The sequence below is a fragment of the Hemiscyllium ocellatum genome, chromosome 20 (assembly GCF_020745735.1).
Source record: "Hemiscyllium ocellatum isolate sHemOce1 chromosome 20, sHemOce1.pat.X.cur, whole genome shotgun sequence".
NCBI classification, from domain to species: Eukaryota; Metazoa; Chordata; class Chondrichthyes; order Orectolobiformes; family Hemiscylliidae; genus Hemiscyllium; species Hemiscyllium ocellatum.
The window spans coordinates 59,943,814-59,969,671 of record NC_083420.1 but is presented as its reverse complement, the minus strand read 5'-3'; the positions used below and the strand labels follow the sequence as shown (position 1 = coordinate 59,969,671).

The following is a 25,858-nucleotide window of genomic DNA, read 5'->3' as shown; positions in this document are numbered from 1 at the left end:
AGATTCACCAAGATGTTGCCTGAGATGGAGCATTTCAATTATTAAGGAGGGCTGGATAAACTCAAGTTGCTACTTTGGAGCACAGAAGGTTGATGGGGGATCTGATAGAGGCATATAAGGTTGATGATTAGGTTAGATTAGATTCCCTACAGTGTGGAAACAGACCCTTCGGCCCAACAAGTCCACACCGACCCCCCGAAGAGCAACCCACCCAGACCCTGATCAATGCACCTAACACTACGGGCAATTTAGCATGGCTAGTTTACCTAACCTGCACATCTTTGGGCTGTGGGAGGGAAACCGGAGCACCAGGAGGAAATCCACGCAAAACGGGGAGAATATGCAAACTCCACACAGACATCTATGGTGAGTTGGCAAATCGGATACAAAATTGGCTTAGTCATAGAAAGCAAAAGGTAGTTGTGAAGGGGTGCTTTTCTAACTTGAGGTCTGTGACCAGTGGTGTTCTGCCAGGATCAGTACTGGACCTCTCTTGTTTGTATAATATATATAAAATGATTTGGATGCAGGTGGCCTGATCAGTTAAAGTTGAAGTGGAAGATGGCATGGGGCAGGGTGACACTAGGCACACAAGATGGCCACTGAACCATAAGTTGGCCACTTGACATACAAGGTAGTCACCAGACCACAATATGGAGAGAGAGACAACAGAGTAAACACAGATACTTCCTGGGGTCACCAGAATGCCAGAACACCTTTGATAGAAATGCTAACAGCTTGATATGGACTCAATACAGAGTGATAATAGGCAGGGCTGCAGTAATCGCCCATCTCAGGAAGAGCAATTAGCGCCCGTTACTTCTGTGCAGACATTGAAACTGACAATGTGCTGAAACTGACAACGGTCACGCTGAAATTAACAAAGGCTACGCTAGAACTGACAATGACTGCACCGAAACTATTAACAATTCTACAATGTTTATCATAAACAAATCATGTTACAAAGACAATAACCTCATCACTGACCTATTATTACAAAATGTATAAAAGTATCTTGACATGTGTTCTGGCTTGAGAAAAGACTCGCAGCTGACCACTGTGCTGTTGGTGTCTTTCTCTCCCCGGAGCTCCGATATTTCCTTGTTCAATAAACTGTCGTTAAACCCCAACTCGGACTCCGAGGCTGGTGACTTTCCCCACAACAGCTCAAATGTTGACAAGTTGTGGATAGTGAGGAAGGGTGTAAAAGGATATAGCAGATATCAAGCAGTTAGAAAGTTGGATGGAAAAGTGGCTGAATGGAGTTTAATCCAGACAAGTGTGACATGGTGCATTTTGAGAGATCAAATGCTAGGGGAAAGTAGACAGTAAATTGCAGGGCCCTTGGGATCCAAATCCACATCTCAATGCAATTGGCAAATCAAGTGGACAAGGTAGTAAAGAGGCATAATGCATGCTTGCCCTCATCTGTCAGGCACTAAATGTAAAATTTAGCAAGTCATGTTGCAACTACATAAATCTTTAGCGAGGCCACATTTGGAGGACTGTGTGCATTTCTAGACACCACACTATAGGAAGGATGTAGAGGCTTTGAAGAAGGTGTAAAAGAGGTTTACCAAGATCTTGCTCAGATGGAGTATATTAGGTCCAAGGAGTAGTTGGACAGACTTGGATTGTTTTCCCGAGAATGTCAAAATCTGAATGGTGACTGGATAGAAGAATATAAAATGAGAGGCGTGAATAATCAAAATGTTTTCCCAGGGTAGGAATGTTAAACACAAGGTTTCAGGTACCTGAAAATCATTGTTAGGGGAGTGATTGATGTAGAGAAGATAGCAATATTTAAAAGGCACTTAGACAGGGAAATGAACAGTGATGGAACATAGGGATACAGACCATGTGCAGGCAGATGGGATTAGTTAAGAATGACATCATGGTTGGCACAGATGTGGTCAGCCAAAGGGCTTATTCCTGTGCTGCATCATTCTACGTTCTATGTAATGGCCATGTAAAATTAACTCCCATAGCTGGGACTACTACTGTAAGTATGGAAGCATTCAGTTGCCAAATTCAGGAGTGTTTTGTTCACAACAGATGTGTCACATCAGTGGGCCAAATGCACCAAACCATATTCCTTCAACTTAGTCACAATCTGAATATTTGTCCAAACCAAAATAAAAATTAATCTTTGGGCATTACATCATATTACAAACTGTTGCTCTAAAATAATTTTCAAAATACCTACTTCAATGTTTTCAGAATGCTGAACTATATTTAATATCACAGAAACCAAATATCATGGTTAACTGGAAACTAAAACAATTGCGGATGCTGGAAATCAAAGACAAAAACAGAAAATGCTGGAAAACCTCAGCAGATCTGTGGAGAGAAATCAGAATTAACATTTCAGAGCTAGTGATCCTTCTTCAACACAGACCCAAAACGTTAACTCTGATTTCCCCCCAACAGATATTGCCAGACCTATTGAAATTTTCCAGCAATTTCTATTTCTGTTCATGTTAAAACTGCAAAGTCATATCTACATGTACAGAACCAGACATTGTGCATTTGAGGCAGGCATCATCGTCTGGGAAGAATGGATAAAACAATAGAAGAGCTAGGAGGAAACAGCAAGGCAATGGGACTCACCTTGGTTGCTCTAGCAACATATAACAGCATGCACAAAACTGACCAAATGCCATTCCAAGCTGTAAACTACTGTGGCTGGATGTATGTGTTAAGGATAAAAGATATCCATGGACAATTAGAGTTTATTCCATTAGCTGTCAAGATTTTGTTTAAATCGCATAACCTGGAACTTTAAAAAAAAAATTTCTAATCTTTGTTGGAAAATTCAACTTGAAATAACCTCTATTGTTTTGTCTTATCTTGAGAAAAATTATAATGTATTTTCACACACACAATAAATCATTGGGATTATAATTTTCAGGTTCCATTAACTTTTGACAAAAGTAAAAATAAATGCATCCAAGTCATTGACTAGTTGGCAGCCACATGTGGCATTCTAGGATTCTGACAGCATAAATACAGGGTCCAACTGGAGAGAGAAATGAATAATAGCCATCATTCATGAGAAAAAAACCCATTTCTTAAACATAAACATTTGCTGTCCATTGGCAAGAGATTCATCTTATTCCAGCTGCCTTTGAAATACGTTTAAAACAAAAACCAGGATACACAGAAAAGGGCTTCGAAGTGCGGTTCAGGCTCCAAGTTACAACCTAAATTTTGGAGACAAGAATTCTGGGATGGCTATGCCTATTGTTGAGCTCTGATACATTTTAATTGCAGTACTGCCATGTTAATGGACCCTTATTCTCAGCATCTACACCCCTCCTCCCAAAATTCTTTCTAACGGGACAGAACAATTCTCAATTGGATAATGGAAACAGTTCAGGAAATGTTGATCTAGAGAAACAATTAGGTGTTGGAATACTATAATGATCTGGCATAGACAAGCGTTTTTAAATTGGTCTCATTTGATATCCCACCATATGGTGCAAGATGTGTGTGTGTGTGTGTGTGTGTGTGTGTGTGTGTGTGTGTGTGTGTGTGTGTGTGTGTGTGTGTGTGTGTGAGAGAGAGAGAGAGAATGAGTGTGAGAGTGAGAGTAAGGGGGTGTTAGTAGTTCATACAACTCTTAATTCTTCTTTATTCACAGAACAATTAAATTGCGAAAAAAAAACATAATACATGCCAGACCCCATGAATTAGCAATGGCTATAGAGTAAGTCCAAGTGGCAACAGCTTACTACAGCTACAGAATCATTTTAAACTTTAGCTCAATGTAAGTACAGGATATAATACACATATGGGCACTTTGAAGTTTTTATTTATAACTAAGAAGTACTAAAGTAATGCTTAATCTACTAAGATACCTTGCCAGTGATAAAATGTTCCATGTCAACTTGGTGGAAAGTACAAAAGGGCATACATATAAACTGATCTCAGGTATTTTGTGTTCTTCATCCCTGATCACCTTTGTCTGGCAACGCATCCACATCATAAGAAATGAAAGCAGTAAATGGAAAACCTTTTGAGCCTGCTGTACAATTTAATAAAATTGTAGCTGATCTAACTGTGACCTTAACTTCATTGGAACTACCTGCTCCCCGAGATCTATGACTGCCTTGTTGATCAAAAACCTGTCCAACACAGCCTTGGTATAGTCAATTACCTAGCTTCTCTTACTCTAAGGGAAAGCTAACTCCAAAGACCAATAATCTCAGATTAGAAATTCCTCATATCTTCATCTTAACTGAGGAATTCGTTATTTTGAAACCGTGCCTCTAGTTTTAGGTCCTCAATAAGGGAGATCGAGAAGTGGCAGATGAAGTTTAATTTAGATAAATGTGAGGTGTTGCATTTTGACAGGGCAAGATCTATACAGTTAATGGTAAGGTCCTGGGGAGTGTTGCTGAACAAACAGATTTTGGGGATGTAGGTCCATAGTTCCTTGAAAATGGAGTTGCAGGTAGACAGGGTGGTGAAGAAGGCGTTCTGTACGCTCACGTTGATTGGTCAGTGCATTGAGTATAGGAGTTGGGAGGTTATGTTGCCGTACAGGACAATGGCTAGGCCACTTTTGGAATACTGCATTCAATTTTGCTCTCCCTGCATTAGGAGGGAAGTTGTGATATTTGAGAGAGTTCAGAAAAGATTTGCAAGGATATTGCCAGGGGTGGAGGGTTTGTGCTAAAGGGACAAGCTGAACAGGCTGCGGCAACGAAGATTGAGGCATGGATAGGGTGAATAGCCAAAGCCTTTTCCCATGGGTAGGGGAGTCCAAACCTAGGGGGCATAGGTTTAAGGTGAGAGGGGAAGGATCTGAAAAAGAACCTAAGGGTCAACGTTTTTACACAGAGGGTGGTGAGTATATGAACCGTGGGAGGTGGTGGTAGAACCTGGAACAATTCCATTTAAAAGGCATCTAGATGGGTATATGAATAGGAAGGGTTTAGAGGGGTATGGGCCAAATGCTAGCAAATGGCACTAAATTAATTTAGGTCATCTCGAGGACTCTATGTTAGATTGGAGGCCAGAAGAGGTTAAATCACAAAAGGATTCATGAAGCAACAGCCAAACAGGATGGTAATGAACATTATAAAGAAATAGACGTTGCGTCCAAATGAGAATAGGAATATAAAAATCATCTCAATGCAACATGAAGGGATAAAGAAACAAGGCCAACCCAGCAAAACAGAAACATGTAGAAAAATATGATCTAAAATTGTTACACTTAGTGTTGAATCTAGCAGATTGGTCTCGAGTCCAAAGACTCCAGCCTGCCTGGTGTTTCACTGCAACATTTTTACAGATCAGTCAGCAAAGACCAGCATGGGAGCAAGGTGGAGAATTCAAGTGATAGGTAAGCAGAAGCTTGGAGTCATAGTCATAAAGATGTACTGCATAGAAACAGACCCTTCGGTCCAACCCTTCCATGCCGACCAGACATCCCAACCCAATTTAGACCCACCTGTCAGCACCTGGCCTATATCCCTCCCTATTCATTTACCCAGCCAAATGCCTTTTAAATGCTGCAATTGTACTAGCCTCCACCACTTCCTCTGGCAGCTCATTCCATACACGCATGTCTGCAGATTGAGCAGGGGTATTCTGCAACATGTTCATCCAGTCTGAGCTTGGTTACCTCAATGTAGGGGAGACCTTATCATGATCAGTGAATATTGTACATAGATTTTAAAGATGCACATGTAAATCACAGTTTCACTTGGAAGGAGTATTGGTAACATTGCATGATGAGAAGAGGTGAAAAGAAAGGTGTTGCATATTGTGCTTACATGAAAAGGTCTGTTGGGAAGGGAGGGGACACTGAGGGGGACTGAGGAGTGGACAACAGTGTGGCAGAGGGAAAAGTCCCTTCAGAATGCTGAAAGAGGAAGACAGGAAAAGCTGCATCTGCAGTATTTTGTTTTTGTTTTATTTAAATACATTATTCAAATACCTAAAAGTTTGTTTCTTAACAAATATCCATTAATAAAATTAGGTGTGCATTGTGAAACCACTACAAAATTATGATATCATAAACTATAATATCACATGAAAAGTAATGTGAACATCACCATGGCTTTATTGTTGGAATTTCTGGATAAAACCACTGTATACATTCTTTTTCCATGGGACCATTTCCAATAGACTATGTAACAGAGCTATGTTAAACTGCATGGAGACAGCCTTACAAATATTAATAATTCTAGCCACTACACATCTTCTAAATTTAAATTCTGAATATACCTAGTGTTAAGATGGTGGGGAAATACTTTACATCAAAAGCACTTCCAACAGAGAAATATTTTGTTCTTTTGAAAAGAATATGTTTTTAAAATGTGTGCATAAATAGAAAATTGCTGGATTATCATTAACAGACAACTTTTAAATGAAAAGTGATTGACATCTCTTTCAAAAAAAAAGCAAGACAGTCTTGGATATCTGTATTGCTTTTCCTTGATAAATCATCACTTTTCTTATCAAGAATTACATAGGCGTAGACCTTAAGGTCAGCAGCAAAAAACAGTGTTGTTCATAAAGCTTCCATGTGTTATTGAGTGGAGACATTCTTCAATCTGGCATCAGATACAATAAGACAACGTCTACAGAGATCTATGAAATTTTTGCATGGGAGTAGAAATGGCAAGGACCTGAAACTAATGACTGAAAAATCTAAACAGACGGACAAAAGTCTAAATCAGGATTTATAAAGCAATTGGATTCATAGTAGATCTACTCCCAATTATTCTTTATTTTGAGGAGTACAATATTTAATTCTCATGAAGTTATGTTCCACTTCAATAGGATCTTGTCCAAGCCACACTCAACTATCCACAGAATAAAACAAACCATCTCTAAAACAGACTGTATAAATCATATTTAAATCATGCACAGAAAACAAAAACTGGTAAAAACTTTGGTAGCGATAAAACAACATGTAGAAAAACAAATTTTGCTTTCATTAAATCTCCACATGAACTAACTTCCTAAGAAACAATACTCTTCTTTTATGAAAGTACACTTTCAGAGCCAAGGCATTTGTTGGAAATAAGCATATCACAAATGTATCCATGAATGCATTTACGTGAAATTTAGTTACTCTTTTAAGTGAATATCAAGTGGAAAGTTAAAAAAAAGTTTAAAAAACCAGGTTATAGTCCAACAGGTTTAACTGGAAGCACACTAGCTTTCAGAGCAACGCTCCTTCATCAGGTGATAGTGGAGGGCTCAATCCTAACACAGAATTTATAGCAACAATTTACAGTGTGATGTAACTGTAATTATACATTGAATAAACTGATTGTCTGTTAAGCCTTTGTCTAGCTATCATCATTGTTAACAGCTAACCCGAGATGCAACTTTTTAAAAAAAGGTTTTGTGATTTACACATGAAAGAAGTGAAACTATCGCTGTATTCTAACAGATGAAAGGCTTAACAGACGATCAATTTTTCAATGTATAATTACAGTTACATCACACTGTAAATTGTTGCTATAAATTCTGTGTTAGGATTGAGCCCTCCACTATCACCTGATGGAGTGTCGCTCCGAAAGCTAGTGTGCTTCCAATTAAATTTGTTGGACTATAACCTGGTGTTGTGTGATTTTTAACTTTGTACACCCCATTCCAACACTGGCATCTCCAAATCAAGTGGAAAAGCTCCCTAACATCATGCTTTGCATTGATTTTAATGCCACAACCATTAACAAGACTGTTATCATGCACTCTGTGGAGGATCGGGCTAGCTTTAACAGCAACTTCCAGATTTCTGCACTTAAATGGACATAAGTGGGCAGCAGAATGTGCTGATTCATCATTGTGTTATAATGGTAAATGTTGTTAGCTTCACAATTATTAACTAACCAAAATCTAGCTATTGAACAGAAAGGCACAACAGGCCACTCAGCGCACTAGCTGGTATTTATACACCATACAAGTCTCCTCCTATTCAATCTAGTTTTTCAGAAGCTTGTTTCATTTTTTTATTATTTGTTCATGAGATATGGGCATCACCAGCAACTCTGGTCATCCTTAATTGCTCAAAAAGGTAGATAAGAATCAACCGCTTGCTGTACGTCTGAAGTCACATGTAAGCCAGACCTAAAAGACACCAGTGAACCAGATGGATTTTTACAACCTGTATTCACTGCAGTTTAAAAGAATGATGGTCAACCTTATTGAAATATAATTAGGGGACTTAACAGGATAGATGCAGAAATGTTGTTTTTCCTTGAGGGAGACCAGAGGGCATAATTTCTGAATAAGGGATTGCACATTTAAGACAGAAATGAAGAGGAGGAGTTTCTTCTAGAGTGTAGGTTTGCTTGCTGAGCTGTAGGTTTGATATCCAGACATTTCATTACCTGGCTAGGTAACATCATCAGTGGCAACCTCCAAGTGAAGCGAAGCTGTTGTCTCCTGCTTGCTATTTATATCTTTCTCCTGGATGGGGTTCCTGGGGTTTGTGGTGATGTCATTTCCTGTTCTTTCAAAGGATAGTAAATCCATGAAATATTTTACTGGGAAAGGCTGTCAAGGATGGGTCGCTACACATATTCAAGGCTGAGATAGTCAGATTTTTAACCAGGAAGGGAATCAAGGCTAATAGGAAAAAGGCAGGAAAAGTATAATTGAGAATTATCAGATCAGCCACAATCTCAATGAATGGCTGCATTGCTGTATTGGAGCTAACTTGATGGCTGAATGGCCTAGTTCTTCTCCTATATCTTGTAGTCATAAGACAAACAGACTTCCCCAAATTTTTACTGGATTCAAATTTCACCATCTTCCTTGGAGGGATTCAAACCAAACAGAACATTAGCCTGGGAGTCCTGAATCACAAAGCTACAATCTCCACTAAATCTTCTTGTTTTATATTTTTGTTTCTTTTCTTTATAGACTTTGCTCATTTCCTTTCAAAAGTATCTTAACTATTTGCTGCAACCACTTCCTGTGGCGGTGACATCTGCATTTTAACAATGCTGAGTAAAAACATTCACACTTTAGGACATATAATACAGTAACTGCCTTGTACTTATTGTCTCTAGTTTTAAATTCTTTCAATTGGAACTTTACAGACCTCAATGAAGTCTCATCTAAATTTTTGCATTTCTGAAGAAAGAAGTCCCAAACACTTCAGTCTTTCTCAATAGCTGTAATGCCACTGATCTGGTACTGCACTCATTTTCTTTTCATCCTCTCCAGTCGACAAGAACTATGGATAGTGCTGAATGTAGCTTTGTCAGGGCCTATATTAGCTTAACACCACTTTACTCCAACTTTACACTCAGCATTGCAAAATTGTTATAACCAGAAGGAAGCTATTTAGTCCATTGTGTCTGTGTTAACTTCCTGAACAAGCTTCATGCCTGAGTGCCATTCTTTTACCTTCTCTCCACACGTTACCCTGCCAATTTTTTCTATTCAAATGATCATCTGATTCCCTCTTGAATACTTTGATTGAACCTGCCTCCACCACACTTCCAGGCAGTACATTAGAAAGCCCAACTACTCTCTGCAAGAAAATGCTTTTTCTCACACTGCATTGATTTTTTTTGCAATTATTTTTACATTGTTCCCTCTCATCTCGATCCATTTACTCCCAGAAATTTAACTTCTGGAAATAAAAGTGAATAGGGAATTCATGATTAGATTCTTCCTTTTTTAGATTAGATTGCCTGCAATGTGGAAACAGGCCCTTCGGCCCAACCAGTCCCCACTGACCTACCAAAGAGTAACCTAAACAGGCCCATTTCCCTCTGGCTAATGCACCGAGCACTATGGACAATTTAACGTGGCCAATTCACCTGGCCTGCAGGTCTTTGGATGGAAACAGGAGCACACAGAGGAAACCCACGCAGACACGGGGAGAATGTGCAAACTTCACACAGACAGTTGCCCGAGGCTGGAATCGAAGCTGGGACCCTGGTGCTGTGAGGCAGCAGTGCTAACCACTGAGCCACCATGCCACCTAATTCATCCACCCTAATCTCACTTGGTTGATTCATGCTGACAACAATCATTGCCCATCCAAGGAATGGTGTCTTGATTTTTGATCTTTTATTCTTATCCATCACTATCTTCTATCGTCTCTTCTCTATATGATACAAATATTTTTGAATTCAATGCAATAAAATGTCCAAAGATTCTTCAAAAAACAGCAAACATAATCTGGCCTTGAGCCAGTTTAGGAGATACCAGTGCAAGTAACCAAGAACTTGGTCAAAGATGTACGCATTCAGAGGAATTTTAAAAGGTGGAGAAGGATACAAAGGAGTTTACAGAGCAAGTTACAAATCAGTGAGCAGATCTGAAATATAAGTACAGGACTTGGTGTGAATTAGAATTTAGACAGCAGCATTTTGAATAAATTTGAGCTTATACAGGAAGGGAGGCCAGCTAGGAAAACATTGGAACAGTTGAATATGAAGTATATGGATGGATGAGGGTTAGATTAGATTAGATTACTTACAATGTGGAAACAGGCCCTTCGGCCCAACAAGTCCACACCGACCCGCCGAAGCGCAACCCACCCATACCCCTACATTTACCCCTTACCTAACACTATGGGCAATTTAGCATGGCCAATTCACCTGACCCGCACATCTTTGGACTGTGGGAGGAAACCGGAGCACCCGGAGGAAACCCACGCGACGAATTCTGTCAAGCAACGAATTAAGTCCATATTGGAGACTATTACAAAGTCGAAAGTTGGCAGTCTTAGCGATGAAGAGCATATGGGTGTCAAATATTCACCTCAAGGTTAAACTGATCACAGATGTTGCAAATAGTTAATTCAACCTCATAAAATTGTCGAGGAAACAGAATTGGTTATTAGGCAACAAAAATTATGGCGAAAAGCAATGGCTTCAGTTTTCACAGTAATTAACTGAGATAAATTTCTGCCACTCCAATAGTTAGACAATCAGTATGATAAATCACAGGCACAGGAAAGATTAGCAGAGTGTTGGTGATGTGGAACTATACGTCATCAACATACATGTAGAATCTGGTACTGTTTTCAGTTGATATTGCTTAAGGTTCGCATGCACATTAGAAATTGAAGAGGGTCAAGGGTAGATCCTCAAAGTAATAGAGGGGTAACTGCGCAAAAGAGGAAAGAGATTCTCTGGCTATAATTGGATAGTTAAAAATGGAACTCTTAATAGTGTATTCTCACTCAGTTGGACAACAGAAAAGACGTGTTGAAGAAAGAACGTTGCAGATAGGACAGGAAAGATTTGGATAAAGGCCATTTCCACTCAGTGCCAGGAAGAAGTCTAAATAGAGATTATAAGGTGTAGGAGTTGTAAGTCACTCTGCTTACTGAGTCTGCTCCACCAGTGAGATCATGACTGATCCTCAACTCCACTTTCTTGTTTTTTCTCCATTATTTCTTGATTCACTCCCTGATTAAGGAAATACCTGTCATAGCCTTGAATATATTTACCAACTCCTCGAAAACAAAATAAAAAACTTACCAACTCAGACTTACAGCCCTCTGCAGTAAAGGATTCTACAGTTCACTACCGTCAGAGAAGCAATTCGTCTTCATCTGTGTATTAAACATGCAACTTCCTTATTCCAAGGCTCTGCCCTCTGCTCCTAGACTTTACCACATAGGGAAACAATTTTCTACCGTTCAGTTTTTTATTTAAAGTTTCTACCTACCTTGTCAAATCCAGTAAGAATTCTGCACATTGTTGTTCACACAAGCTTTCTATAGGCTGCTGCTGAGAAGTGCAGGGACAGATGATCACCTGGTAGAACCTATAGGGCCAGATGTGTGACAAGTCAAAGGAAGAGGAAAGAGATTGGCAAAGATTACTCCCAGCATACACACTTGACAGAAAGATAGACAAATGAGTGCAAACATTTGGCAGATGGCATATAATGTGCGAAATTAAACAATTTTCCACTTTGACAGGAAGAACAAAGTCAAGAGTGTGGTCCTGGAAAAGCACAACAGGTCAGGCAGCATCCAAGGAGCAGGAGAATTGACATTTCGTGCATAAGTCAGCCATTCCTGATGAAGGGTTTATGCCAAAAATGTCGATTGTCCAGTTCCTCGAATACTGCCTAACCTGTTGTGCTTTTCCAGCTCAACAGTAGACTCTGATTTTCAACATCCGCAGTCCTCACTTCATTCTAACTGAAAGAACAGTAAACCAGAATATATTTACATGAAGAAAGACTGCAGAGAAGTCTGCCTGCTCTAGTACAGGAATCATGGGGGCAGCACAGTGGTTCAGTAATTAGCACTGCTGCCTCACAGTGCCATGGACCCGGGCTCAATTCCAGCCTCGGGTGACTGTCAATGTGGAGTTTGCGCATTCTCCCCCAGACTGCGAGAGTTTTTTCCAGGTGCTCCGGTTTCTTCCCACAATCCAAAAGATGGACAGCTGAGGTGAATTGGCCATGCTGAATTGCCCAATGTGTTCAGGGATATGTAAATTAGGTGCATTCGTCAGGGGTAGAGTTAGGATAGGGGAATGGGTTTGGGTGGGTTACTCTTCAGAGGGTCAGTGTGGACTTGCTGGGCCAAAGGGCCTATTTCCACCCTGTAGGGATTCTAATGTACGGCACAGCAAGTAATTAGGAAAGCAATTGGAATATTGGTCTTTATAGTAAGAGGTATTGAGTATAAAATAGCGAAATGTTACAATTGTAAGGACATTAGTAAACCCATACAAAGTGTTGCATATGGTTTTATTGCCTTGAGGAATATGCTTGAATTGCAGGTGGTTTAGAGAAAGTTCACTAGGCTAATTCCTGGAAATGAAAGGGTTGTCTTATGAGGAAAGTATGAGCAAACAGAATTTTTAATGTTTCAATAAGATCACCTCTAATTCTTCCAAACTCCAAATTAATGTGGAGAAGATATTTCTCTTCATGGGGAATCTAGAACTCAAGGGCAAAGTTTAAAAACAAAAGGTATCTCATTGAGGATTGAGATCAGGACAACTTCTCTCTGAGGATCATGAGTCTTTGGCATTCTTTACCCTGGAAAGCAGTGGAGGCTAAGTCTTGAATACATTCAAGTTAGTAACAGAGAAGGTGTGAAGGGGAACAGGCAGGAAAGGAGTTGAGACCACAATCAGTTTGCCATTATCTCGCTGAAAGGTGGAGCAGACTCAGGGGTTTCATTGGTCAACTCTGACCCACCTCTCTATCCACCTGAGTCACACATCCAATCAAACACTGGATCTTTAATATAGGCATGAACTATTTTCTAAACAGTGAGAAAATTCATAAAGCCAAAGTTCAAAGGGATCTGGGATTGCTAGTCCAGGATTCTCTAAAGGTTGATTTGCAGATGAGTCCATGGTTAAGAAAGCAAATGAAATGTTGTCATTTATCTCAAGAGGATTGGAATGTAAAAGTAGCAATTGTGCTACTGAGACTTTATAAAGCTCTGGTTAGGCCCCATTTAGAATACTGTGTCTAATTTTGGGCCCAAACCTCAGGAAGGACATACTGGCACTGGAGTGTGTCCAGCGGAGATTCACATGGATGATCCCTGGAATGGTAGGCCTAACATACGATGAGCAGCTGAGAATCCTGGGATAATATTCATTAGAGTTTAGAAGGTTGGAGGGAGATCTAATAGAAACTTACAAGATAATGCATGGCTTAGAAAAGGTGGACACTGGGAATTTGTTTCTGTCAGGCAGGGATACTAGAACCCGTGGACACAGCCTTAGAATTAGAGGGATTTAGAATTTAGAATGGAAATGAGGAGACATTTCTTCAGCCAGAGAGTGGTGGGTCTGTGGAATTTATTGCCATAAAGCGCAGTGGAGGCCGGGACGTTAAATATCTTCAAGACAGAGAAATGCTTAATCTCGCAAGGGATTATGGGATACTGGGATAGTGCGGGTAAGTGGCATTGAAATGCCTATCAGTCATGATTGAATGGCGAGTGGATTTGATGGGCCGAATGGCCTTACTTCCACGCCTGTCTTAATTTACCCTATGTAGGGAAGGGGGTAGTTAGCGGAGGTGTGAGAGTATGGTGGATATGTGAGTGAAGAGTAAGGTCAGGTTCGGGTTGGGATACGGGCTGGCTTGGTTGGGAAGAGCAGGCAGGTCAGGGCAGGGGAGAAGCAGTTGGTTTGGATGGGGACTGTAGGGTCAGTGCTGAAAGCAGTCGGAGTAACAACTTGTTTCCAACTGAACTGTTTACACCTCCCTCCATTTGACCACTTTCACCACCAAACACCACATCTTGCCCCTTCACCCACCCACTTAGATCCTGGTCTTTTGTTTATTCTCTCGTGGGACACGGGTGTCACTGACTGGCCAACATTTATTGCCCGTGACTAGTTGCCCTTGAGAAGCACTTAAACCACAGCAATCCATGCGCCATACATAGACTCACAAAACCATTAGGAACGGAGCTCCAGGATTTTGACCCAGTGACACTGAAAGAACAGCATGTGTCACCAACATCCCACAAGTGAATGAAGATTAGGAGAGAAGCGATAAGGTGGAGGTAGTGGGGAGTGTTTGCTGGCAGAAGTGGTGAGGCAGATGCAATTGTGCGTACAAACAGTTGGGTCAGCAGTAAGGGGAGGAGGGAAGTGGTCTTGAGTCATGATTTGGAGATGCCGATGTTGGACTGGGGTGTACAAAGTTAAAAATCACACAACCCCAGGTTATAGTCCAACAGGTTTAATTGGAAACACACTAGCTTTCAGAGCGACGCTCCTTCAGCAAGTGATAGTGGAGGGCTCAATCGTAACACAGAATTTATAGCAAACATTTACAGCATGATGTAACTGAAATTATACATTGAAAAATTGATTGTCTGTTAAGCCTTTCATCTGTTGGAATACAGTGATAGTTTCACTTCTTTCATGTGTAAATCACAAAACCTTTCTTTTTAAAGTTGCATTCTCCGGTTAGCTGTTAACAATGATGATAGCTAGACAATATGTTGAAGGTGTTAGCCCCCTGTGTTCTCTGTCTATGCCATGATGTTTACATTGATTCTAATCTAAAAAGTGAGATAACAGAGTGTTACATAAATTCATGCAGTTTTTGAGCTCAGAGTTCTACATGAATGCATGCAATTTTTGAGCAAAGTACAATATAACTCTGCAAGTACAAATTCACCCCACAAATTATATGTGTGCATGTGGGTCTTTGTCTGTCTGTGTGTGTGTGTCTGTCTGGGGTGGGGGTTGTGAATGTGAGAAAGTGTGTGCGTGCGTAGTGAGTGCAGAGTTTCTTAAGTCTGTGAGGGGGTGCATGTGAGAGTGTGGGAGTGTGTGTGTCTATAAGGGTGTGTGTGGATGTCTGTGTGCACGTCTGTGTCCGTGAGTATGTGAGAGTGTGTGTAGGAATATCTGTGTGTGTGTGTAGTGCAATGGTGATCACCTGTAATGTGACATGAACCCAAGGTCCCGGTTGAGGCCCTCCCTCAACCGAACTTAGCTATCAGCCTCTGCTCAGCCACTTTTCTCTGCTGCCTGTCCTGAAGTCCATCTTGGAGGATGGTCACCCGAAGGTCCAAGGCTGAATGTCCTGGACCACTGAAGTGTTCCCTAACTAGGAGGGAACCCTCCTGTCTGTTGATTGATGTGCGGTGCCCATTCATCCGTTGTCATAGCCTTTGCTCAGTTTCCCCAATGTACCATGCCTCTGGGCATCCTTGCCAAAAAGTGTATAAGATAGACAACGTTGGCTGAGTCACATGAGTACCTGCCATGTACAAGGCGGGAGGTGTTCCCACGCGTAATAGTGGTATCTATGTCCACAATCTGACACGTCTTGCAGCATCCAACATGACAGGGTTGTGTGGAGTTGACCTGAGAGCCAGGTAGTTTGCTACGAACAATGAGGTCTGCAGATGCTAAAGATCACAGCTGAAAATGTGTTGCTGGTCAAAGCACAGCAGGCCAGGCAGCGTCTCAGGAATAGGGAATTCGACGTTTCGAGCATAAGCCCTTCATCAGGAATGAGAGAGAGTAGCCAAGCAGGCTAAGAAATCCTTGTAGAGGGAGGAAGAGAGCTTCTTCAAGGAAGGCATCCTTGCAAGAGGATTCGCAGTAGGTTAAAATCTTCGAGTAAAAAATGAGGTCTGCAGATGCTGGAGATCACAGCTGAAAATGTGTTGCCTACTGCGAATCCTCTTGCAAGGATGCCTTCCTTGAAGAAGCTCTCTTCCTCCCTCTACAAGGATTTCTTAGCCTGCTTGGCTACTCTCTCTCATTCCTGATGAAGGGCTTATGCTCGAAACATCGAATTCCCTATTCCTGAGATGCTGCCTGGCCTGCTGTGCTTTGACCAGCAACACATTTTCAGCTGCTACGAACAATGATCAGTTTGAGGTTTGGCGGTTGTTTAAAGGCAAGTAGTGGAGGTGTGGGGAAGGTCTTGGTGAGGTGCTCATCATCATTGATAATGTGTTGCAGGTCACGAAGAACATGGCGTAATTTTTCAGCTCCTGGGAAGTACTGAACAATGAAGGGTACCCTGTCAGTTGCAACTCTTGCCTTTAAACAACCGCCAAACCTCAAACTGATCATTGTTCGTAGCAAACTGCCTGGCTCTCAGGACAAGTCCATACAACCCTGTCACGGTGGACGCTGCAAGACGTGTCAGATTGTGGACATAGATACCACTATTACGCGTGGGAACACCTCCCACCTTGTACATGGCAGGTACTCATGTGACTCAGCCAACATTGTCTATCTTATACGTTGCAGACAAGGATGCCCGGAGGCATGGTACATTGGGGAAACCGAGCAAAGGCTACGACAATGGATGAATGGGCACCGCACAATAATCAATAGACAGGAGGGTTCCCTCCCAGTTGGGGAACACTTCAGAGGTCCAGGACATTCAGCCTCAGACCTTTGAGTGACCATCCTCCAAGGTGGACTTCAGGACAGGCAGCAGAAAAAAGTGACCGAGCAGAGGCTGATATCTAAGTTCGGTACACATAGGGAAGGCCTCAACCGGGACCTTGGGTTCATGTCATATTACAGTTGATCAGCATTGCACTACACACACACACACACAGATATTCCTATACACACACACACTCTCACATATACAGGTACACACAGACACACACACAAACCCCCACACACACCCTTATAGACACACACACTCCCACTCACACATGCACCCCCTCACAGACTTAAGACACTCTGCACTCACTACACACACACACACTTTCTCACATTCACAACCCCCACCCCAGACACACACACACACACACAGACAAAGACCCACATGCACACACATAATTTGTGGGGTGAATTTGTACTTGCTGAGTTACATTGTACTTTGCTCAAAAACTGCATGTAGAACTCTGAGCTCAAAAACTGCATGAATTTATGTAACACTCTGTTATCTCACTTTTTAGATTAGAATCAATCTAAACATCATGGCATAGACAGAGAACACAGGGGGCTAACACCTTCAACATATTGCCTAGCTATCACCATTGTTAACAGCTAGCCGGAGAATGCAGCTTTTTAAAAAAGGTTTTGTGATTTACACATGAAAGAAGTGAAACTATCACTGTATTCCAACAGATGAAAGGCTTAACAGACAATCAGTTTTTCAATGTATAATTTCAGTTACATCACATTGTAAATTTTTGATATAAATTCTGTGTTACGATCGAGCCCTCCACTATCACCTGATGAAGGAGCGTCGCTCCGAAAGCTAGTGTGCTTCCAATTAAATCTGTTGGGACAATAACCTGGTGTTGTGTAATTTTTAACTTAGTTTTGAGTCAAGAAAAGGTACTTGTGAGGTGAGTAGTTAGATAATTGTGGGTCAACTCGTTCTTCCCCCACTTCTATTCAGACCAAGTTCCTCTGTTCGCTGCAGTGTGCATTTCTGGAAAACCCTTTTAGATAATACGCAGAAGTGTCAAATTGGAACATTTTGGACTACGGAGCATTTTTAGTGACGTTCTGCACGATCACCGTCGAGTAGAGGGAACTGGGGTGAAGGGACCAAGATCGGAGGGGAGAACAAAATAAAAGCAAAATATTGCAGGCGCAAAAAAAAGTGCTGAAATATTTAGCTGCTTTAGCAGCATCTTACAGAGAGAGACAGACGGTTAGTGTTTCAGATCAGGTGGAGAACCAGTTCTAAAGAGTCAGATTCGATCCAAAACATTACAGATGCTACTAAACGTGCTGGATATTTCCAGCACTTAGTATTTTAGGTTCAGGTAGCAGCAGGGTTTTGGTGCGGAACATCAGCAAGTAAGCGAGACAGAGGAAGTAGGTGGATAGGCATCAGTGCCGAATACCTGCCGTATTCCCTGTTTTCCCAGTGCAGGGATACCCACTAACTTCATCAGCCCCTCGCTCCCTCACTGACACTCCCAAGGTCCGGTCTACACCCTCCCGGCCCCGGGCACTATCTCCTCCTCGGATCTCCCCCATCCCCATGCACGGTGATCTCTCTCCCCCACCCCTCCGGATCTCTGTCTCCCTCCCTATCCCCTGGGGTCTCTCTCTTTCCCCCGTCCCACCCTCAGGGAATCTCTCTGTCTCTGCTCCGCCCTTACCCCAGATAAAAAAATCACTCACTCACCCGCCGCCGTCTCTCCCTCATATCCCGGAGCCGCCCGCCAGCTCGAGCTGCCGTTACCAGGCAACGCTGCCACATAGCGGCCCTAGCTCCCCGCCCCGCCCCACCCCTCACGAGAGGAGCGCTCGCGGTCACGTGCGGCTCCGACGCGTTTCACTCCAACCGGCAGGGACCGGGCGCTGTGCCAGGCGCCTGCTCAGTGCCGGCAGGGACCGGGCACGGTGCCAGGCGCCTGCTCAGTGCCGGCAGGGACCAGCCATGGAGCTAGGCGCTTGCGCATTGCTGGCAGGATTGGGTTCCGTTCCAGGCGCTTGTGCAGTGCCTGGTGGAAGGAACAGGGTGTGATATCGTGTTTATTGGAGGTAGCGTCGAAGTGTTTGACTGGGATGGTTTCAAGCAAGACGAATTGCAGTTGTGAAGTTAGATATGGATGTTGCTATTCGCAACTTCTAAATGGGCGGATTCCTTAAGGGATCTAAGTAGTTTAGTCGGCGAGAGTACCAGCTTTGAGAAGATACTTGTTGAAATGTCTGTGTGTTTAGGGCCAAAAGGAACAACGGGAATGGGAGAAAAGTGAGAACAGGATGCTGGGTTGAGCAGGATTGAACGGCCATATGGCGTTTTCTCTTTGTATAATGTTTCTATATTTAAAGTTTTTCTGCAATGCAACTGTTTAAGAATAGGCTCTATGTTACCATAAAGACTGTGTGGAGGACCACACCTCAGGGCTACGTCCGTACTTATCTCTCCACCATGTCCTCATATCATTATGGACCATGTGCTGGAAATAGGATTAGAATAGTTAGGTGGTTGTTTTTGTCTGGCACCGACTCAATGGGCCTTTTTCTTTGTTTTAATAGCTCTCTATTACACTCAATAAAGTATTGCACTCTTTCGTAGCCATGTATGACATCTGCCCAACCATTTTGCTGGTACTATTATTGTTATACGAGATTTATGTTTTGTTGTATTTGCCCCTTATCTGTTTGTGTTTTTCTGTCTTTTGTGTGAATGGGAGCTGAAAACAAATGTGTTGAGATTTAAAGCACAGACATTAATTAGACTGATGTATTTTTGTGCTCAAGATTATTGTTATGTTTAATATATTAAGTCTTTTGTTTAAGATACAAAACCTGTGTTTGGAATTAATTATTTGCAAGTCTGGCTTTGGTAATACAAAGGTCTAGTTAGGAACCATTTGAGAAACTCCTGAGTCTATGAAGGATTTAATTTTACTGTGTAGCAAATATAGAGGTAGAAAAGTTGGATTTGTTTGGTTGGCTATCTCCATGTCATAACACTTTCTTCTCGAAGTTGGTTTACACTTGAAATTTGTATTCTCTTCGATGGAAAACCTTGCTGCCAAACCATTGTAGTTACAGCAGTCGGTCACATTGGTGTGAAATAAATTTCTCGTTCCAGTGGAATTAACCTCAAGAGATACTGCTTTTTGTTTAAGTTCTGCTATGAGCTCATGGAGTCCTGTAAAATCTTCTCGCTGTTCCTTAAGCAGCTGGGCCTTGGCTGGCAATTCATTGACTGGCTGTTCCTTGACTATTTATTGTTTAGCCTCCTCCTACCTTTTGAGTGAGATTGTTGTCAAAACAGAAGTTTCCAAGCAGGAGTGAGAATTCCTGTTTATGAAGTACATGTAAGTTATCTGGTATTTGATGTCCCTTTGGGAGTTATCTGTTGCATACATTTAGTGTGAAATGCTAAAGCCTTGAGCCATGTAGTTGAACTTCTGTCAACTGTAAATAGTGTTTTGTCAAGCAAGGCTTGCTATCTGGTAATGTTGTGATAGTTATTCCAGGGTTCAACTAAAATTTGTGAGATGCCTATTAACCTAAATGTCAGCTTTGCAAAGTGTTTAGTCTGTACCAACGATTTCCCCAAGGAATCCATTCAGTTTGTCTTTTAGAGGAGACCATTCTACCTCAGTCCCTTTTTGTGTGGTAGTTGTGAGAGTGTTCCCTTCCCTGCTTTAGCACATTTTCTGAGGGTGCCCTAATGTTTTAGAATAAAAACCATTGGCAAAGGCTTTTAATATCTGCTGCATTGTCTTATTACATCTTTTGTGGTTTCACATCTTTGTAACTGAATGGATTTGAAAGATCTCACGTGCAAAGTTTGACATTCTCCTCTTGGGTTTGCGACACACATCAATCCTATGAAAGCTTCCATCTAGAAGGATAAGAACAGAAGGTACAAATCACAAGCTTAAAGTTCCCCTCCAAGCCCCTCACTATCTCAATTGGAAATATGATTTGGAGATACCAGTGTTGGATTGGGGTGTACAAAGTTAAAAATCACAACACCAGGTTATAGTCCAACAGGTTTAATTGGAAGCACACTAGCTTTCGGAATGCTGCTCTTTCAGGTGGCTGTGGAGGACAATTGTAAGACACAGAATTTATAGCAAAAGTTTACAGTGTGATGCAACTGAAATTATACTTTGAAAAATACCTTGATTATTTGTTGAGTCTTTCATCTGTTAGAATTACCATGATAGTTTCACTACTTTCATATGTAAATCACAAACTTTTTAAAAGTTACATTCTCAGATTAACTGTAACAATTGGTGTTAGCCAGATAATATGTTGAAGGTGTTAGCTCCCTGTGTTCCCTGTCTGTACCATAATGTTTAGACTGTTTCTAATGTAAAAAGTGAGTTAACAGAGTCTTGCATGGATTCATACAGACACGCACACTCCCACCCAACAGACTTGGACCATTTTTCTCTCTCTCTCTCCCCCCCCCCCCCCCCTCTTTTCTCCCCCCCCCCTCTCTTTCCCCCCCCCCTCTCTTCCCCCCCCCCTCTCTTCCCCCCCCCCTCTCTTCCCCCCCTCTCTCTCTTCCCCCCCCCTCTCTCTCCCCCCCCTCTCTCTTCCCCCCTCTCTCTCTTCCCCCCCTCTCTCTCTTCCCCCCCCTCTCTCTCTTCCCCCCCCTCTCTCTCTTCCCCCCCCTCTCTCTCTTCTCTTCCCCCCCCTCTCTCTCTTCCCCCCCCTCTCTCTCTTCCCCCCTCTTCCCCCCCACTTTCTCTCTTCCCCCCTCTCTCTCTCTCTTCCACCTCCGTCTCTCATCCCCCCCTCTCTCTCTCTTTCCCTCCCTCTCTCTCTTCCCCCCCCTCTCTCTCTTCCCCCCCCTCTCTCTCTTCCCCCCCTCTCTCTCTTCCCCCCCCTCTCTCTCTTCCCCCCCTCTCTCTCTTCCCCCCCCTCTCTCTCTTCCCCCTTCCCCCCCCTCTCTCTCTTCCCCCCCCTCTCTCTCTTCCCCCCCTCTCTCTCTTCCCCCCCCTCTCTCTTCCCCCCCCTCTCTCTCTTCCCCCCCCTCTCTCTCGTCCCCCACTCTCTCTCTTCCCCCCGTTCTCTCTCGTTCCCCCCTCTCTCTCTCCCCCGCTCTCTCTCCCCCCCTCTCTCTCTTCCCCCCCTCTCTCTCTTTCCCCCCCTCTCTCTCTTCCCCCCCCTCTCTCTCTCCCCCCCCCTCTCTCTCTTCCCCCCCCTCTCTCTCTTCCCCCCCCTCTCTCTTCCCCCCCCTCTCTCTTCCCCCCCCCCCTCTCTCTCTTCCCCCCCCCTCTCTCTCTTCCCCCCCCTCTCTCTCTTCCCCCCTCTCTCTCTTCCCCCCTCTCTCTCTTCCCCCTCTCTCTTTTGCCCCCTCTCTCTTGCCCCTTCTCTCTCTCTTCCCCCCCCTCTCTCTCTTCCCCCCCTCTCTCTCTCTTCCCCCCCTCTCTCTCTCTTCCCCCCCCTCTCTCTCCTTCCCCCCCCTCTCTCTCCTTCCCCCCCCTCTCTCTCTCTCCTTCCCCCCCTCTCTCTCCTTCCCCCCCCTCTCTCTCTCTTTCCCCCCCTCTCTCTCCTTCCCCCCCCTCTCTCTTCCCCCCCCCTCTCTTCCCCCCCCCTCTCTCTTTCCCCCCCCCTCTCTCTTCCCCCCCCTCTCTCTTCCCCCCCCTCTCTCTCTTCCCCCCCCCTCTCTCTCTCTTCTCCCCCCCTCTCTCTCTCTTCCCCCCCCTCTCTCTCCTTCCCCCCCCCTCTCTCTTCCCCCCCTCTCTCTCTTTCCCCCCCCCTCTCTCTTCCCCCCCCCTCTCTCTTCCCCCCCCCTCTCTCTTTCCCCCCCCCTCTCTCTCTTCCCCCCCCCTCTCTCTCTTCCCCCCCCCCCCTCTCTCTCTCTCTCCCCCCCCCCCTCTCTCTCTTCCCCCCCCCTCTCTCTCTTTCCCCCCCCCCTCTCTCTCTTTCCCCCCCCCTCTCTCTCTCTTCCCCCCCCCTCTCTCTCTTCCCCCCCCTCTCTCTCTCACACACGATCTCTCATCCTCACAACCTCCCACCCCAGACAGACAGACACGCACGCGCACATATACATGTACGTTTTGTAGGGTAAATTTGTACTTGCAGAGTTAATTTGCTCAAAAACTGCATGAATCCATGTAAGACTCTGATTCTAATCTAAAAAGTGAGTTAACAATCTAAACATTATGGGCGGCACGGTGGCACAGTGGTTAGCACTGCTGCCTCACAGCGCCTGTAGACCCAGGTTCAATTCCCGACTCAGGCGACTGACTGTGTGGAGTTTGCACGTTCTCCCCGTGTCTGCGTGGGTTTCCTCCGGGTGCTCCGGTTTCCTCCCACAGTCACAAAGATGTGCGGGTCAGGTGAATTGGCCATGCTAAATTGCCCATAGTGTTAGGTAAGGGGTAAATGTAGGGGTATGGGTGGGTTGCGCTTCGGCGGGTCGGTGTGGACTTGTTGGGCCGAAGGGCCTGTTTCCACACTGTAAGTAATCTAATCTATCTAAACTTTTGCTATAAATTCTGTGCCTTATAATCTTGTCCTCCACAACCACCTGCTGAAGGAGCGGTGCTCCGAAAGCTAGTGTGCTTCCAATTAAACCTATTGGACTATAACCTGTTGTTGTGATTTTCACTTGGAAACATATTGCCGTTCCTTCCCTGTCACTGGGTCAAAATCCTGGAATTCCCTCCCTAATAGCATTTTGGGTCAACCAAAAGGAGGTAGACTCGAGGGATTGAAGGAAGGAGCTCAGCAACACATCAAGGACAACTAGTGATGGGCAATAAATGTTGACCAGCCAGTGATGTCCACATCCCACAAACGAATAAACAAGATCTGGATCTCTGCTTCACTCACCATCTGATTGACTGACTTTCTTGATTTCTCTAGTTTCCTTATTTCCCCTCTCCCCACCTTACCTCAGTTCCAACCTTCCAGCTCAGCACTGTCCTTGTGACCTATCCTATCTGCCCATCTGCCCATCACCCCACCTATCCATCTCACCCCCATGCACCTATTGTACTCTTTGTTAGCCCCACCCCATTTATCTCTCCACTCTGGAGGCTTCCTGTCTGTATTCCTGATGAAGGGCTTTTGCCCGAAACGTCAATTTTGCTGCTCTTCGGATGCTTCCTGACCTGTTGTGCTTTTCCAGCATCACTCTGATCTAAACCCCCTTCTTGATTTAATTTGATTTATTATTGTCTGTGTACAAAGGTATAGTGAAAAATGTTGAATTACGTTCTTTACAGGCAGATCATACTATACAAGCGAACCAGAGTAACGGAACAATGTCGAATATAATGTTACAGCCTCCGAGAAGGTGCAGAGAAATCAACATTTACATGTAAAGAGTTAAGTCTCTAGTCAAGTCTTTGGATGATCGTAAATCTGAGACAGTCATTGGTAATATCTAAAATAATTTGTGTCTTCTGAATTGTGCGAAGAGATGAATTATTTTTCAGTTGTACACAATTTGTCATCTAATCCACCATCAGTGAAAATGGTAGAACATATGGAACAAAGAATACTAAGATATTGTTTCATAGAATCCCTAAAGTGTGGAAACAGGTAATTTAGCCAAACAAGTCCACACTGGCCCTCTGAAGAGTAACCCACACAGACTCATTCCCTGACGCTATTACACTCCATTTCCCATGACTAATGCAACTAACCTACATCTCTGAACACAATGGACAAATTAGCTTGGCCAATTTACCTCACCCCCACATCTTTGGATTGTGGGAGCAAACCAGAGCACCCAGAGGAAACCCACACAGACATGAGGAAAATTTGCAAACTCCACACAGTCTGAGGCAGGATTCGTACCCAGGTGAGGCTGCAGTGCTAACATTGGGCCATTGTGTCACCCCAGTGGTTAGTTCTAACTGTTCCGAAAAATCAATTATATTCAATCCTGCCTAACAACGTGTAGCAGAATTTGTGACAAAGTTTCAACTCTATCCAGAGGAAGTGGTGGAGGCCAGTACAATTGCAACATTTACAAGGCATTTTCATGGGTATATGAATAGGAAGGGTTTGGAGGGATATAGGCTGGGTACTGGCAGGTGGGACTAGATTTGGTTGGGATATCTGGTCGGCATAGACGAGTTGGACTGAAGGGTCTGTTTCCATGCTGTATACCCCTATGACTCTAATAGGTCATTTGAAAAAACAGTCCATATGTCAATGAGTAACAGTTCTGGGAGTGTAGTTGGAAAGGGAGACATAAAGAGGTTGGAAGTTAATGAGAAACAAAAACAGAAGTTGCTGGAAAAGTTCACCAGGTTTGGCAGCATCTGTGAAGAGAAATGAGTAAACATTTTGGGTCCGGTGGCCCTTCCTCAGAACTAGAAGTTAATGAATATGTGAGGGAGAATAAGAAGTAGATTCCAGGTTAAGCGACGCTGTTCTTAATTATACTAGTGGGAGGGCAGTTGAACAACATAGGTATTTTGTAGGGACTGAGAAGTTCCAAGAACAGTTTGATGTTTGTATGCAGTTAGAACTCAGGAAGTTTCAAACATTTGTAAGCAGTTAATTTTTAGTGAGAGCTCTGGGGGGCTCAGAAGAAATGTATATCATGAGCAGTTTAACACTATAGAAATAAAAAAATAAAGAAGGAGTTGGCCATTTGGTCCCTGCTTCATGCAGCTCAGTATTCAATTTCTGCTTTCTTGCCATATCCTTTGATCCCTTCACTCCTAAGAACGATGTCTACATCTTTCTTCAATGTTTCAGCCTCGGCCATTTCCTGTGGGAGAATTCCACAGGCACAAATTCCACAAGCAGTATTTGCTTGATGCAACTGAGCAAGATTAAAGTTCTTGGAAGAAAGCAGAGGTATTTTTACCTTGGTGAAGCTAGCTGATGATGATAAGCTGGAGTTGTGCCTGTGAGTGAGTGCTGGATTGCAGTTTCTGAAGTCTAGCAGAGTTTAGGCCAGTAACAGAGGGCAATTGAACAGAATGGAAGCAGTCATTGAGGAATGGCTCTTTTAAGGCAGTTCTGAAATATGGTTTTCA

The 25,858-nt window shown here is 43.3% G+C and overlaps 1 protein-coding gene across 6 annotated transcripts in view; it reads right to left on the bottom strand.

The window, feature by feature from the left end:
* The window catches only part of chst12a (carbohydrate (chondroitin 4) sulfotransferase 12a), a 178,026-nt gene extending 159,393 nt beyond the window's left edge, over positions 1-18,633 (bottom strand). For 5 of the 6 annotated variants that reach the window (XR_009645791.1, XM_060840918.1, XM_060840921.1 and 2 more), the window contains exons 1-2: positions 18,559-18,633; positions 11,662-11,760 (exon numbers count right to left, since the gene is read on the bottom strand). The gene's annotated coding sequence lies outside the window, so the exon portion shown is untranslated. Of the gene's footprint in view, positions 1-11,661; positions 11,761-18,554 lie in introns of all 6 variants that reach the window. The other variant, XM_060840917.1, reaches the window with a different exon arrangement.
* Between the last annotated feature and the right edge of the window lie 7,225 nt (positions 18,634-25,858).